Source organism: Tenrec ecaudatus, chromosome 16, assembly GCF_050624435.1.
Source record: "Tenrec ecaudatus isolate mTenEca1 chromosome 16, mTenEca1.hap1, whole genome shotgun sequence".
NCBI classification, from domain to species: domain Eukaryota; kingdom Metazoa; phylum Chordata; class Mammalia; order Afrosoricida; family Tenrecidae; genus Tenrec; species Tenrec ecaudatus.
The window spans coordinates 45005012-45022551 of NC_134545.1; the positions used below are offsets into that span (position 1 = coordinate 45005012).

At 37.3% G+C, this 17540-nt stretch overlaps 1 protein-coding gene and 1 pseudogene across 2 annotated transcripts in view; both read right to left on the minus strand.

The window, feature by feature from the left end:
- ADK (adenosine kinase) overlaps nucleotides 1-17540 on the minus strand; it is a 560488-nt gene that overhangs the window by 299374 nt on the left and 243574 nt on the right. The gene's annotated exons all lie outside the window — the stretch shown is intronic.
- On the minus strand, nucleotides 9223-9602 carry LOC142428490 (adenosine 5'-monophosphoramidase HINT1 pseudogene; annotated as a pseudogene).

Genomic DNA, 17540 nt, shown 5'->3' on the forward strand with positions numbered 1-17540 from the left:
GGATTATACTAAGTATTCCTAATTCACAAATGGACAGGTTTTCATTTTTACCCTCATACATAATTTATAGGGAATTATAGAAAAAATTAATGATATCAGGAAATACTCAATAAAAATTATTAAAATATATTAAATAGACAAAATAGGATGGAAATTACAAAAACTTCAAAAAGACTAACATGTATGAACACAAATTAGATGTGTGATGTAGAGTTACAAATGATTTTAAAATGTTTCCCTATATTTTAATACCATCCTCACACATTATTTTTACAATAATGATAAAAATAAAAAAGATTTCTGTTTCTGGCAGTAAAGTAGACTAGATCCCAACACAGACTTTCTGTTTAAAACAGTAACAAATAATTAGGTTAAAATTAGAGAAAATAAGGAATCTTCTAAAAATGTGTTCCTGAATTGGCCCTAACTTCTCATATGTGAAAATAGAAATTCTAGGAATTAAGCAAACACCCAATCATCTTTTATTCTGGGCAAGTGCCACACCCTGGAACAGGACTTCAGTGTTCAGAGCACTTTGTGATGTCCTGGAGTCATAGCTTTATGGTTCAGAAGAACTATCTACCTTTGGGTTAGGTGACTTGATGGCAGCTACATGAAATCAGCTATCATATTAAATTGTTGAATATTACCTACTAGAACTTTCTCCTTACCCTGGAGAACCAGTTCTTAAGAACTTACCAAGGTTTAGAATATATCAAAGATGGTACATGTAATTGAAGAACCCCACATAACAATGTGACCTTAAAGATGCTTAGTTTAAGAGTGAAGAAGAATTCTGGCTAGACTAAAAAAAATTAAAAAAACCCAGCAAAAAAATTTTCCTAGTGCAAACTTGATGTGGGTACAGGTAAGTAAAAATAACCCCCCTTATAATTCACCCACATGCCCACCCTCATGAAAGTTAGGGGGCCTTAAATTCACACAATTTCTATAGCATCTGAAATGCAAAGTCAAAATTTATTTGCATGCATTCCCAGATTGACAACAGCCCCGGGTGTCATCTGAAAGATACAAATGTAAATTCTCTTTGGAAGCAATACTTTTTTCTCAGCTACAAAAATTATCACAAATCAGGAACATGAGTAATACACAGGACAATACGGTACCTCGAATCAGAACCTGTAATAATACAAATTTAGAATTAAAAAAATTTAAAACATTAGCTTAGGTACAAGAGATAAAGTCAATATATATTTTTAAAAGATGATAATAAATATGAGGAAGAGCTGAGATTATTGAAATGATTAAACAAAAAATCTATCCGAAAGGAACAAATAAAACTTGTAGAAAGAAATAGACCTGAAGAAAGTATACCGCAAGGAAGACAAAAGTAAGATATGTAAGCTGAGATACGAAAGGATGACTATGAATGCATATGTGATAAAGCTGTACAGAAAAGTACCATACTGACCGTCATAAAATTCAGGTTAATAGTTCCCTAAGAGCCCTGGAGGGGGGTGGGGTGGAGTTCACCACTTTGGGCTGTGAACTGTAGTCAGCAGTTTGAAGCTACCAACTGCTCCACAGAAGAAAGACAGGGCTTTCTACTCCAGTAAAGAGTTAAAACAAAAAACACACAGGCTCTACCCTTCCCTACAGGGACACCATGTAGGGATTTAGGAAGGGATAGACTCCATGGCATTGAGAAGGAGCCCTGCTGCCGTAGTGGTTAAGCATTGGACTGTTAACCACAAGGTCTGCAGTTTGAAGTCAGCAGTCCTCTGTGAGAGGAAGACGAGGCTGTCTACGCTGTCATTATGAGTCGGAATCATGAGTGAGCGAATAGAGAGGTATGGGATCATGAGGGGCACACGTTTTTTTTAAATATACTGGAAATATCTTTTAATCATTTTATTGAGGGTTCATACAATTCTTTTTTATTAGGGGCACATACAATTCTTATCACAATCCATACATACATCAATTGTATAAAGCACACTTGCACATTTGTTGCCCTCCACATTCTCAAAACATTTGCTCTTCACAATACTGGTAGTATTTTATTTCTTAATAAAAATGGTTTCAAAAAAAAAAGAAAGGAAAGTGGTAGGCATACTTTTCTATTTTGTTTTTAAATAAAGTTATTTGGGAATAGTTTTAGTTTTAAATAAAATTGCAAATGCAATCAAGAGAGTTACCATATATAAGCCTTATCCCATTTCCCTTAATATTAACATCTTACATTACAAGTACATTTATCAAAAATAAGAAACTAATATTCCTGTATTACTTTGAACTATGCTAAATTTTATTCAGATTTCCCCAGTTTTTATACTAAATTTTGTTGTTGTTGTTGTTTTTCTGTTCTGGAACACCAATTTAGATGCTTTTTTTTTTTTTCCAATTTAGATGCTTTATAAAATGTTAGTATGGATATGTCTTTTTTTTTCTCTCATGATAATACTGAAGCTGTGGTATGAGAAGAATGTCAGTGGTGAAATTTCCTTCTACCCACATCATGGTATCAACATGATTTTTTACTTGTAATGTTAACCTTGATCATACGTGTCAAGTTTTCCTTTGGAAATACTAAAGTTTCCAACCCCATCTTATTTGTTCAATGCCACGAAGGTTTCCATAGGTCAGATCCTCTCCCGCCCACCGCATCTCTTCGGTGAGATTATGTTATATATTTATAATACAGTTTCTCACTTGACATTATATCCTGAGGTCTTCACCATGAAAAACATATATGCACGAGATGCACTGTTCTTTGGGCTTTAACACAGATGTATACAGTTATGTACCACCTAGTAGCATACAAAACAGATTAGTCACCTTAGAAAGTGCCCACATGTCAATTTTGTGCTCATCTACATTCCTCCCTATCATTTATTTTAAATTTGTAAGTGATTTTAAAAACCAGATTATAAAAATTAAAAATCATTATTCTTCAGAAAATAGACTGCATAGTTATAGAGTTTACAATTAAAGGTTACTAGTTGAGAACTTGTAATTTATCAATGTAGAATTCTGGGTTAAAGAAAAGATAGCTATTTAGCAGTTTCATGTTATTCTATAACACATCAAATCATGGGAATGCCTTTAATACTGTTCATGGTCGAGAGACTTCAGTTAGTCCTGAGCACCCATTTAATACACTCATAAAACATTCTCCAAGCACCGCTCAATACAAATGTTTGGGACTAAGCTTTCAATTGTTTACTAGAGAAATATAAAAAGCTTACAGTCACTATACCAATAATAAACTAGGAAATCAAGCTTATTCAATTGCTAAGTCAATTGTGAGATTCTAGATCTTCATAGATATGTCATGATAGCTGTACATCCCCATCGATCTAAAGCACCCCAATCCAGAAGAATAGCTGCTCATATAGATTGACAGATAAGAGAAAGACAATATGAATCCTCAGGAGGCTTTTTTGTATTCTTCCCCGTGTTAAAAAAAAATCACTAAGGTATGTAAGATTCTATTTTAATTTCCATTTAAATAGTGTTATGCCTAGACAGGTTTCACATACAATTTGAGAATCACATCCCAAAAGACAGTGTCATCTGGGGTTGATAATTAACTATATAGATTTGAACAGGAAAATTTACCTCATCAGCTAAAGATGTTTAAGTTTTTAGCTTCCTCCCCCTGCTGGTCCTATCTAGGTTGGTAACTTATTCTTTAAAAAAAAATAATATTCAAATATTATCTTAAGACTTATGGCTGACACAGTCAATTACAGGTTGGCAGTTTCGCACAAGCAGCAGATTTAAATGAAGCAGAAGATTTGAAAACTCTTCTCATGGCAGCCCTTGCCTGCTAGAGTTCCTTTTTTCAAAAATGCAATTATAACCACTACATCATTGTAAATTACATACTGGGGTTATCTCAGTAGGTATCTGCCAAATGTAAAACTTACCGAAGGCCTGCAATATAAAACTGATGTTTTATTATTTTAATTACAAACACTTTAAAATTTTTCCAAAAGTATACCAATTGGGGTGGTCTAAATTCACAGTATCTTGATAGCCCATGGGTACAAAAAAAGATTGAACGACCAAATTTCATCATACTTAGAGCAGCTGTCTGCCTGCCTCTAGGAAGCTAAGCATTTAACAAAGCAGACAGCTTGGCAATGGCGTCTGATTAGCAGTGTGTGCATTGTCAGATAGAATGTGCTTAGTTCTTTTGTTCCAAGGTTTGATTAGAAAGCTGGAGACCAGTGGTATCGTCTAAGTTTATTCTTAGGTGTCTAATGGGTAAATAAACTGTGATGTGTCCTCTGATACTGCATATGAAAGCCAGACTGATGCTTTTCCAGTAATATTGCTTTATCAAACCCTAGATAATGAAAATAGTTTTCTCTTCTTTAAACAAAATTGAGTGAAACAAGATCTCAAAACCATTTAGGTTAAATATTTTATGTATTAATATTTTTAAAACATGGTGCTTTGATTTGCATTAAGTGCTGTAATTAAAACACTCTTGGTAGGGACGGTCTGGGTGGTCATTTAAAGATAAGTTCCTATTCCAAAAATATCAGCAGGCTGAATGAGGATTCGGAATTTTTTTCTAAGCTCATGTGACAATCGTACTAAAATATTCACAGTCTTGCAAGAATAATATTATTTTGATTTTTTATACAGGTGTCCAAATATTAAACTATAAAAGGGTGACTTTCATTATATTTTTCTCACAAATTTCTTTGAAAATTTATTTCAAATGATTGTGCTTATTGGCAGAGTTCAAAATCAGTAGAGTCCATGCAAACAATTTACTCCAATAAGAAGTACATTCTTTTACTCTATCAAATCCATCGGAGGTAATCAGACTAGATGTTTTATTCAACAGGGCTGAAGAAAATTGTTCTACAATAGGTTAATTCAAAATGGCAGCATACAAAATGCATCTGTCAGTGGGGATCAAATTACAGGGCAAGCTCCTCTCAATGCTTCGAAAAACAAGTCTGCAGTTCTACAGATTATGTGCCTGTGTGTGTTTAAAGGGGTGGGAAAGGAGCTAAATATCTGAGCTAACCTCCAATTAAAGTCAATCATAAAAACAGCCAATTTAATGAGTGCGGATTTCTTTGGGTAATTATAACACAAACCACTTTTTTCTCTTTTAAATCTGTAATTCTGCCTTCTTGTTATTGCTTGCTTTGTCATTAATCGCCTCAGGACCTTGATTTCCTAGCAACAGACTGCCACCAAACATTTGGCTCCTGTTCAACATTTTCTTTGTGAAAAATGGCACTGCTGCTGCCGCCTGGGCTGCTGCAGCGGGACTGGCTGTGTGAGTGCTCCAATCATGGACTCCACTGGAGAAAATCACATGATACGGGCACAGCGACCCAGCTCAGTTAATTACTGAGCTGAGAAGTTTATCTACAATCTAAAAGCTGTGTTGGGGGGAAGGGGAATATAAAGATTTAAAAGGTGCTATTTCTATTATCAATAATTTGCAGGTGAGAATTTACAAAGAATATTTTATTCTGAGGTTGACAGGTTTTTGTTTAAGTTTATTTAGGAAAGGGTGCAAAAGGCCAATGCCCCTCAGATGTTGCTTGACAGATTCTTTCTCTACAAAATAGCCCCAAACACACCAAACAAAGAACAGTTTGCTTCGATCTTAAAAAGCAAATTAACTCATGGCGCTGTCAGATGGTTCTTTTCTACTTAAGGGAAAAATAATTTGTATATGTAAATATGTTGTGGCAAGGCAGAATGAAGTCTTCATTCAAACATGAACATTAAAAACTAAGAAAATAGTGACTCAAAAATTGTTTTGATATATTACTTGAATATTTTTAATCTATGAGAAAAAATAGATGCTTATCATTACATTTTATATGATTAAAGTGAAAATGAAAACAATTAGGCTTCATGATTAGAAAACTACAGATTTTCTTAGTTTTCCTTTGGATTTATTGGTATTCCCCATGCTTTAGAAATTCTACCACCCACAGCAATGATAGTTATGGAAATTAAGAGTGGCTCACTGATCCATGCTTTCATTCTTACATGGCTTTGTAAAACTGGCATGTTTCAAGATTGCTGTCAGGATATGATAATTTAATATTCTCAAAAGGATACTAAGTATTATACATGCACCTATAAAACAAACACGTCAGTGGGCGTTCCGAGATTTACCAACGTTTCTGTACTGTATAACAAACTTTCACCACGTACAGTCTCCACGTAGCTCACCTGAGATAGTGAAAATACTACAGAATATACTCTAAAACAGCCTGCAAGCCCCCGACGGTACGAAACAGAAGGGATATTAGGAAATATTTATGAGGATGCAATTTTATGTCAGTTATCATTTCTACGAGCAAAATAAAATAGAGCAAACAAATTAAAATATTTTAATGATTTTAAATACTGAGCATTGCTGGCACTGTTTTTGTTGTTCGATACTAGTAACCCTATGTAAATAAAGGATTCATAACACCCCTACTATGTACAAGAGGATGAAAGGTTGCCCATCATATTCCATCCTCACAATCATTACGATGTTTGAGCTGATGTTTGCAGGCAGTTTGGCAACTCACATCACTGTGAGTCTTCCTCTTGTCTCATTCTCAGTACTGTATTCTCCTGGTCATATAGCCAAAGTCAGGATGAAAGTCACACTATCTTAATTTCTAAGAAGCATTCTGGTTCTCAATAACCCATATACTTTCATTATTAAGGTCTGTTTTACTACTTTAATATATTTTTGTGAAAAACCATTCTTAGTTGATATTACAATTCTCGTTTGAAATAACAATGAAGTGTATTAGAAATACAGTATATATACCTTCTAATATGAGAAGTCTCCAAAGATTTATGGAAAATTGATATTATGAAAACCTATGCACAAGTTTTCTTTTTTGGGGACACCAAAATAAACTCATAGGAATTTGTCATAACATGCCTGCACAGGATCTACTCTGAGGCAGTAAGCTAAGAAGGGTAACCTATCAGTTTGAAGGAGTCTGCATCACAGCACAGGAATGCTGTTAAAAATGAAGAAAGAACAAACACCCAAGAGAGGTGAAATCATGGATAATTTATAAAAGGTTTATAGGACGATGCCCCAAAGAAGCAGTTTAAAAATAGAGAATTCATTTTAAGAAGTGGCTAAACAGTGTTGACAATGAATCCTACTGTGATAAAAGAGTAACATCAATTTTCAAGGAAACAATTTTGATCGTGCTATACTTAAAGAGGGTTGATAAATAACAGCAGAAACAATAGCCAACACCATAGACATCCCCATAAACATCCCAACTGGCTCAGCTGAAATAATTCCGACTGAGAAATTAAAGTTGAGCACATTTCTCCTCATTGGGTTCCAAACCTGTTGCAACAAGATCAGTTGAAGACAAGAGAAGAGCTTTCAATGAAAATCTTAAAAACAAGCAGAATCAAGATTCTGAAGCATTTGGGGGGGGGGCAATTGTAACAGGAGATGAAATATAGCTTTCCCAGTATAATCCTGAAGACAAAATACAATCAAAGCAATGGCTATTAAGTATAAGTAGAGCAGAAGCAACTAGCCAAGAGCAAAGGGCATACCTACTTTGCTCTGGAGGGAACAGGAATGATAACATCTGCCTATTAGGAGAATGTTTTGAGAACGCTTGCTTTAGCAGAGAAACATAGAGGGGAGCTTGACCAGAAACTGCTCGTTCCCAACAGCAAACAAGGACAACTGTGTGAGTTACAATGAGAAGTCCTCATGCTTCCACCTTTCAAGTCCTGATTTAGCTCCTTCTGATTTCTTTTTGCTCCCAAACCTAAATAGAATATTTAAAGGCCACCCATTTGTCTTTAGTTAATACTGTAAAAAAGACAGCTTTACTATTGTTGAGTTCACAGGGTCCTCAGTTATTTACTGATGCACAATAGAGCTGATCAACAAAATGGCTAGTATTAATAATTTACAAAGTTGTCTCGACCTAACTTGGTAGCTGCTGTTAAGAAATAAAGATTATATATTTTATTTTTTATCTTTTAATTACACTGATCCATAAAGTTATGGATTCCCTGTGTATGTAAACTCTATCACTGTAGTGAATTATCAATTTATATCAATTATCAATTAAAACTCTATAACTCTACAACTGAGTGAATTATCTATTTAATTACTATTCTTTATGGCATTTTTTTGGTTTTTAAATTAACTTGGATGGCAGTTGACATTTCAGATCATCAACCCTACATTCAGTCTAAATAACCAATCAAGTTCCACAACAGCCTAGCCCTCCCCATGTCCTTGATTCCCCTCTCCCAGATGTAGGTACAATCCTCTGCTACACATACACCTTACCCTTCAGCTACACACCCCACAGCTTCATCCTCCCTACCCTCTTTGGCAAACTCCCATGTCTGCATCCTTTAGTATGAAAGTCTTGGGGTAGGTTTCCCTTATAACAGTGGCCTCATATAGTATTTATCGTTTTGTGATTGGCTAAAATCAAGCATAGTGTTCTCCAGATCCATCCATATTATGAGGTCCTTTGTGGTTCCATCACTGTTTTTTAGTGATGTATCGCATTCTACTGTATATATGTATCAAAATTTCTTTATCCATTCTTCTACTTAATGGACATTCTGCATAATTTTGGAGGAAAAAACCTAATAGTTTGGGTGCCACCTTTCCTACAAGTTCTGGATGAAGCACATCTACTATTACTGATCATTTTGATAAAAGATTGTATAAAAAATCTTAATCACAATAGAGGGGAAATACAGAACAGACTATAAAATTCGATTGATGCTAGACTTTTTTGATCCATTGCGGTTGAATAACCAACCCCCTGAATCTATAGCCCTAAAGATAATGTATATACCTTAAATAAAAAATACCTCAGGGAAATCATCTTAATACCAAACAATAGTTTAGCATTACATATAATAGGTCCAACTTGAGTATTATGCTCATTTAAAAACTATCTATAAGGGATTGGAGTGATTAACAACAACTTGGATTAGCTAGGAATCTTAGAGGACAGTGAATTTATATTAACAGGGGGGGAAGAACTCAAAAAGAGGAAGAGAATGGCTGCACAAGCTAACACCCTATGAAGCAGATACTCCTTTTTAACCATTCAATAATGTCTTTTATTACATATGGGGCCCCCTCAAATTCCCTTAATCTCTCCATACACAGGCACATCTAAGGGTACTGTTGAGTACATTTTAACTTGCTGACCTGATCACTGCCTAGAGAAGGGATATGTATCCCTGACAGCATGCTTAACCTGGAGGCCAATTCATCTGCTGACCACCGAGAACATGAGGATGGACGTGATAGACAGACTGTCCCCCATCCGAACCTTCATTCACCACCATTCGATAAGCCTTGTTCAGCCCCAGGTCAGCTGCACAGTTCTTGCCAACAATCGTTAAATGTCCAAGGAGACGTTCATCATCATCTTCTGCAACAGAAATCTGGGTACTGTACTTCTTAGGTGTCACCAGAAAATATGTTGGTGCTTGGGGGGAATGTCATGAAAAGCAAGGCACCGGTCGTCCTCAAAAATGATTTTGGCTGGGATTTCTTTGCGGATGATTTTCCCGAAGATCGTGTCGCCGCCAGGCTGGGCCACCTGAGCCCTGGCGGTCTCCTCGGCCATCTCGACCTCAGGGCGCGGACAGCCGAGGGAGGCGCGAGGCACCAGCACGCTGACAAGCCTGCACGGGGACCGCCACCCCGAGCTCTTCTGAAGCACTTTTTCTCTATCACATGTGGGACTGCAGGGAGTCAGAATCAACTGCACAGCAATAAGTTGGTTTGAGTTTGGTATATTGTAGAAAATCATTTTCTTAAAAAGCACCTTTCCTAAAAGGAGGAGCTGATATCAGGGGCTCAAGTGGTCAGAGAATGCTTTGAAAATGATGATGGCGGCATATGTGCAAACGTGCGGGACACATTGGAGGAATGTATGGAGTGTGCTGTAAGATATAAGAGCCTGCAATAAAAGTATTTTTTAAAATACCTTTCCTATCAACACTTATTTCTAAGATATTTTAAATTTTTCCTACAAGTAACCATCAAAGTAACCTTAAAGAACTACTCATAAGCCCTAAATTAAAAACAGTTCTTATGATCACTGAAAATATGGGTGCTAAAGGAAGTGTGGTGAAGAAAGCAGTTGATATCTGGTTATAAGAAAGAATACAAGCTTGGCTGAAACAAGCAGCCATTTAATGTCAGCTTAGTCCACTGGAAGCACGCCAGTCCACCTGACCCAGTAATATCCAAGGCAAGTGGGGAGAATTGTATTAGAGCTTAAATTCTCAGCACCCAGTTTGCAGAAGGTTTTTGATGACAGTGAAAGCCCAAAATCCATTTGCAGAGTCCCCAAATGAAGTAAATCTTTTTTTAATTTAATAAATCTTTTTATTGGGGCTCATACAACTCTTATCACAATCCATACATACATCAACTGAGTAAAGCACCCTTATACATTCGCTGCCCTTGTCGTTCTCAAAATTCGTCTTCCACTTGGGTTCCTGGAATCAGCTCGTTTTCCTTTTTTCCCCTCCCCATCCCTCCCCGCTCCTCCCTTCCCCCTGCACCCTTAATAGTTTATAAATAATTGTTTTATCTTCTCTTACACTGCCCGGCGTTTCCCCTCACCCACCTTACCATTGAATGAAGTAAATCTATAATAAATTTTCCTTGGACCATCAACCACACATTTGAATAGTTTTGTCCTCAGACAGAGTGTACTGCAGATAGTTAACCTAAAATGTAACGTATTATGATTTGTTTTCTCTTTTCACCCTTATAAAACTTGTTCTAGTGTTCTTTTATTGGGGGGGGTGACTTGATTTGGAAGGGGAGGTTGGTATTGGTGAGTTACTCTGTATTTTATTTGATTGTCTCTATGCAGATCCCTAAACTATCAGTAACATAGTAATGCAAAACCAAAACCAAATCCATTGCCATGGTGTTCATTCTAACTAATACCCGATCCTCTGAATACAGAACTGTCGTATAGATTTCCTGTGACTTTAAATCTTCAGGGGAGCAGGCTGCCTCATCTTTCTCCTGTAGATCCTGTGGTGAGTTTGAATGTCTGGCCTTACAAGGATTTTATTTCTTTAGGTTGAGATGTAATCTACACGGAAGAGTATAGTCCTGGATCTTCATCAGTAATTGCTTCAAACACTCTTTGCTTTCAGTAAAGAAGGCTGCGGTATTTTCACAATGTAGGTTGTTAAGGACCTTTTCTCCAAACTTGAAGCTCACAGTCTCTCTATGTCTAGTTTATTGGATAATTTGCTCAGAATGCAGACTAAAGAAGTGTAGTGACAGGATACAACCCTGATGCAAAACCTTCCCGAATTATTCTGTTGGCCTCTGCCCTATGTCTAGATTCCACATGCTCACAATGAAATGTTTTGGAATTTATATTCTTTAGAATGTCGTCCATAGTTTGCTATCCATATAAACTTCCTTTTCAAAGTCAATAATGCACAGGTAAACAATTTCCTGGTATTCTCTGCTTTTAATCAAGATCCATTTGAAACCAGGAATGATCCTCTTCTGAATCTGGCTTGGATTTTTGGCAGTTCCTTGTTGGTGTACCATTTTAAAATTAGCTTCAGGAAAATTACACTTGTATGAGACATTCATATGTTTTTCCCTAAACTTTCCCCAGGGTAAGAATTCCTCCTAATTGTTTGAGTTAGTTAGTGGTAATGAATTTTCTCTTACTTTATATACACATGCATGTAAATAAACGAGTATTGTAACTAGGGTTTTAGTTAATTCATGCACTGGTTATTCAAAATGTGTTAAAGTAACTTTCTGTGAGTAGCTGATGGTTGCAGACAAGTTCTCTCAGTAACACGCCTGTCTTAGTTTCTTTAGAGAGTGTCTAATAAAACGATTTAAAAAAACAAGGTCTGAAAAAAAAAGAGTCATTTCCAATGAGATGTTTGCCGGTTAAATTCAAGGCAGGGAGGTCAACTCAGAAGGTTATGGGGGGGCCTTTTTTTTTTAATAAGGAAGGGGAAATCTTGCTAAATTTTTTCAAAGAATACAGGATATTATCATAGACTTATTATGAAAAGGTTTCAAGAATATTGAAAACTTCGTTGGTAAGGGAAAAGGCCAGGAAAGTAGAATCGAGGAGTTTTTCCCACATCACAGCAAAGCAAGGGGAGTCCTACGAAAATTTTATTGAGAAACCGTGTCACATCTATGGTACTGATGTGCCATTTCAGACGTCACATTTGGCATTTTTTGTTTTCTATGATTTTATATAAACATATTTTGGCTTACTACCTATAAACACTTCATTGGCTTTACTCCTAAAGAATATAAATCAGTACTTAATTTTTAAGTAATAAAAAAGCATATAATTGCTAAAAAGCAATGATGAGCGCTTGAATCACATTGCACCATGGAAAGAACTGGAGCAAACTATGCTAAGCAAAGTAAGCTAAGCACAAAAGGAGAAGTACAACATGAGTGAGCTGAGGTAAACTTTTAAAAAAAATGCAAAAGGGGCATAAGGAAAAAGCTACTATATATAAGCATACCTGGGGTGAGGTCCAGGTAGTATGGCAGGGGCCAGACCAAATCCTGGGATACATATGGTAGCCAACTAAAAAGGAGAGGGAAAAAAAGGGGGGAGGGGTAAACAGGGGCACAGGGCACTAACCCACCTAAGGGGAGGGTATTGTTTAAAACTCCACAGGGAAGGAGGGACTAGACTTCAACCTGGTGCTCCAAGATGTGAATGCAACATGCCGGCATGATGCAGGGTACCAGTAGAGAGGTCTGGGGCTGGCACCAAACTCAACTAAGTGGACAGCTGCCCCTCCCCCCAGAAGAATTTACTTCAGAGGACGGCACTGAAGCTACAGCTCAGACCACACAGGAGCAAATAAAGGGGGAGGAAGAAAGAGTGGAGCACATCCCGGCCCACCAAGCCTTGAGGATGATATCCCTGCTTAGAGCAGCCAATGCACAGAGAAGACCCATATGGGCGGCTCCATTATGAGACAAGACATCCCTCACTGACCCCTATAGGGAAAAACACTGGAGACACAGTGCATGAATTGCACCCGGTCTGACCTCACCACACCAAGGCAAAACATTAAGGGTGTGCAACAGAACAGCAAGGGCTTGGCACCCCATCAGACTCAACTGGAAAACATTCATTAAGGTCAACAAACAGACCTGAACTATTTATAGACTTCTCTCTTTTTTGGGGTCATTTTTGTTGTTGATCTGTTGCTTTGTTTTATTCTGGTTTGTTTTCATGCATATTATTATCTTGACAGGTTTATCTAGATAAGATAGGCTGGATAAACAATATGGAGGAGAAAACAACAGGAGAAAACAACAGGACCAACAGTTCCAGGGGGACATGGCAGAGGGGGAGGTGGGGAAAGGAAGTAGTGTTAACAAACCCAGGGACAAGAGAACAACAAGTGATCCAAAATCAGTGAAGAGGAGGGTGTAAGAGGCCTGGTAGGATGTGATCAAGGGCAATGTAGCCAAGAGGAATTACTGGAACCCATAAGAAGGCTGAGCATGATAGTGGGACAAGAGGAAAGTAAAAGGAAAGAGCTAGGAGGCAAAGGGCATTTATAGAGGTCTAAATAAAGACATGTACATATGTACATATATTTATATATGATGGAGAAATAGATCTACATGCATATATTTATAGGTTTAGTATTAAGGTCACAGATGGACATTGGCTTGCAATCAAGTACTCTCCCAATGCAAGAACACTTTGTTTATTAAACTGGCATTCCATGATGCTCACCTTCCCAACACACTTGCTGAAGCCAAAGCGGGTGCAAAAACAAATGTGGTGAAGAAAGCTGATGGTGCTTGGCTATCAAAAGATATAGCTTGTGGGGTCTTAAAGGCTTGAAGATAAATAAGTGGCTATCAAGCTCAGAATCAACAAAGCCCACATGGAAGAAGCCTGTGAGATCACGAAGTGTCGAAGGGATCAGGTATTAGGCATCAAAGAACAAAAAGTCATATAATTAAGAATGAAGGGCAGTGTGGAGTGGGGACTCAAAGCCCATCTGTAGAAAACTGGACATCCTATTACAGAAGGGTCATAGGAAGGAGGCGAGCCAGTCAGGATGCAGTGTAGCAACGACGAAACATACAACTTCCCTCTAGTTCTTTAATGCTTCCCCCCACCCCATTATCATGATCCCAAGTCTACCTTACAAATCTGGCTAGATCAGAGGCTGTACAGTGGTACAGATAGGAACAGGAAACACAAGGAATGCAGGACAGATGAACCCTTCAAGACCAGTGGTGAGAGTGGTGATACTGGGAGGGGAGGGAAGGTGGGAGTAGAAAGGGGTAAAAAAATTACAAGGATCTACATATAACCCCCTCCCTGGAAGATGGAAGACAGAAAAGTGGGTGAAGGGATATGTCGACAGTGTAAAACATGAAAAAAAATTATAAATTATCAAGGATTCATGAGGAAGAGGGAAGCGGGGAGGGAGGGGAGAAAATGAGGAGCTGATACCAAGGGCTCAAGCAGAAAGCAAATGTTTTGAGAATGATGATGGTAACAAATGTATAAATGTGCTTAACACATGAATGCATGTATGGATTGTGATAAGAGGTGTATGAGCCCCCAATAAAATGATTTTTTTTAAAAAGAACATATATTCAGTTGATCTAGCTTACGCAAAGTAAGTCATAAGCTACAGAAAGCTTTGGCTAAAATTTTTCTGAAACATTTTTATAATCTCTAAAGGTTGCATTTCTCCCTATAATAAGCCCAAATTTACAAGCTGACTAGCAATTTATAGACTACTAAAAACTGGAATGTTTCCCTGTGAAAAGTATTAGAAATTCTAGACAGCAAGAATACTTCATATGATTTCAGTAATTTAAAATGCATGCAGACCTACTTCGCCATCTAACAGGCGGTCTGTCTGGAGAGTGATTGCCGTACACTGGAGCAGAATGTATGCAATGCCGTTGTTGGTGCACTGTGCTACGTGTCCATTAAATCTGGTTGAAAAGGAACCCCTGGAGTCTTCTGAAAACCAGGCAATAGTTTAGCTTCAGTAGTAAATAATGTCCGCTTTGAGCATTGTCTTCTGTTAGGAAACTCTCTATATAAAGATTACGCTTAGCAAACTTAGTCAATCTTAAAAGATAAATATTTAATCACATAATTATTATAAGGGTAAATAAACACTAAAAGGCAGGACTGTGATGAGTAAGAGGAGCCCTGGGCCAGAGGCAGGAGCATGGAGAGGGAGATAAGTGGCTCTAGGATGGGGTGGGGCACCAGGAAATAAGGAGAACCACATTTAGGGAGGGCTCAAGGGGATACTGTTGTTGAATCCATTGGTTGAGGTGGGCTGTGTAACTATATGTAGTGTGCTTCTGTAGAAACTAAAAGACAACAGAAACCTTTAGATCCCTTATTCTTTGGACCTAAATATTGGTGGGATCGTTTCAAAAAGAATGAAAAGTAAAATGAAGTGGACCTGGCTTCTTCATGGACCAACAAGTTCATTTCTCCCCGAGAAGAGAACTACTTGGATGGAAACAAACTGGCAACAGCAACTCAGGAGATTATATAGGAAACCGAGGGGGCACTGGGTTTATGCTAATGAGACAACAATTTAGAAAAGGATGAGTAGAAGATAACTTGAAGAATGAAAACAATCATTTTTAAGGCACTGGATATCGGGCAAGGGAAAATGCTAGTATGAGAGACGGTAAACAAGTGAAAAACTCATTGAGGTAAGCCTTACGATTACAGAGCCTCGTGCCTTTAAGCAAAAGTTTCCAGGTAGAATTACAAAGATTTGGAATTGAATTTAAAACCAAATGACTCCCTGAATTCAGGAGAAACATCTGACAGTTTAGGGAAACCAAATATATGCTAAAATATCAGGACAGTTGTAGAGAAAAAAAGCTTTGAAATATATAAAATGTCCCCATTGAGAACACTGATCCTTCAGCCTCTGGGACAGAACAATTCAAATGTACAGGCAAACTTAGCAGAGCTGGAGATCAAAGAATATTTCTAGGTCTCTCCATTTTTCTGTCGCGGTTTCAGTGGAAAGTACTGAATTTTCCTTATCTGACAGGCTTCTACCTTACGTAGGGTCTAGGTTTTACAGATTTTACCTTTCTCAAAAATACTCACTGCCATCGAGTCGATGCCAACTCATAGTGACTCTATAGGACTGGGTAGACCTGTCCCTTTGGGTTTCCGAGACTGTACCTCTTTAGGGAAGTAGAAAGCCCCACCTTACTCCTGAGGAGTGGCTGGTGGTTTTAAACTGATAACATTCTGGATTACAGTCAACATGTAACCACTATGTAGGATGAAAATGATTAGTGGAAACAATGCCTGGGGCACACATATAGCTTGGAATGGTGGCGCCATGTTATTGCTAGGTCCAAAAAACTCTAAACTCACTGCCATTGATTTGATTCTGACTCATAGAGGTCCAGAAATGCCCTTATGGGTTACTCTTTATGGGAGTAGAATGCCTCATCTTTCTTCTCCTGCTTTGCTAGTAGTTTCAAATAATTGACTTTTCAGTAAACAGCCTATTAATCCACTAGAATACCTGGCCTCCTTTCCCACCAACTGGGAACAGAAAAACTAATTCACGGAGCAGTACAGAGTATGCAACCACTGATATTTTATAATAAGTAATTATTTGTCATCAGATATTGTCACTTTTTTAATCCCTGAAGGATATTTATTTAGGTAGTATCAGTGGTCTCTACCTTGAGTAGCAACCCTCCAAATGTCACAAGAAAAAATGTCTGAAATTGCTAAGGGTTCCTAAGGAGCAAAAATTAACTGAGTTAAGAATTCCTGCCATGGACTACCTATATTCTGGACCCATCTAAAATCAAGACCTAAATGCGTCAAAGTTGTACTACGTAACTTCACTGCATCTCAGAAGAAAGCTCAGGAAGATTTACAGAAATACAAAAATATCTAGTATCCAACAATTTAAAATTTTTTGTGTTTTGTTTTTTTAACAAAGTTAAATTTAAAGTGTTTGGCACAAAAATAAACATTATTTAGCTATCAGAGACAAAAAAACACAACTTCTAATAAGGAGTTCCAAATTGACAAAAATAAAATTAACAAGAGAACATCAAAACAGTTCTTATTAGTATAGTATCTATGTTCTAGCATAAAAAAGCAAGAAGGAGGTTAAAAAGACCCAAATGCATTTTCCAAAGATGAAAATATATAGATAGCTAGATATACTGGGTGAGATTAGCACCCAGTCAGATATTGTAGAAGAAATAATCAGTGAACTAGAAGACATAGCAAAAAAAACCACCCAAAAGGATGCAAGAGGAGAAAACAGAATTCCCCCAAAAGTGAAAAGAGCATCAGTGAGATAGGAAACAATTCTTAAAGGCTGAATAAATTGGTAGTAAATATCTAAAAGAAGTAGGGCTTCCACTAAGGGATATTATAAAATTGCTCTAAGCCAATAATACTTGCTGAATCAGACCTATCACAACTCTATATGATGAAATAGAACTTCCCTACAGAGCTTTATAGGTTACAAAC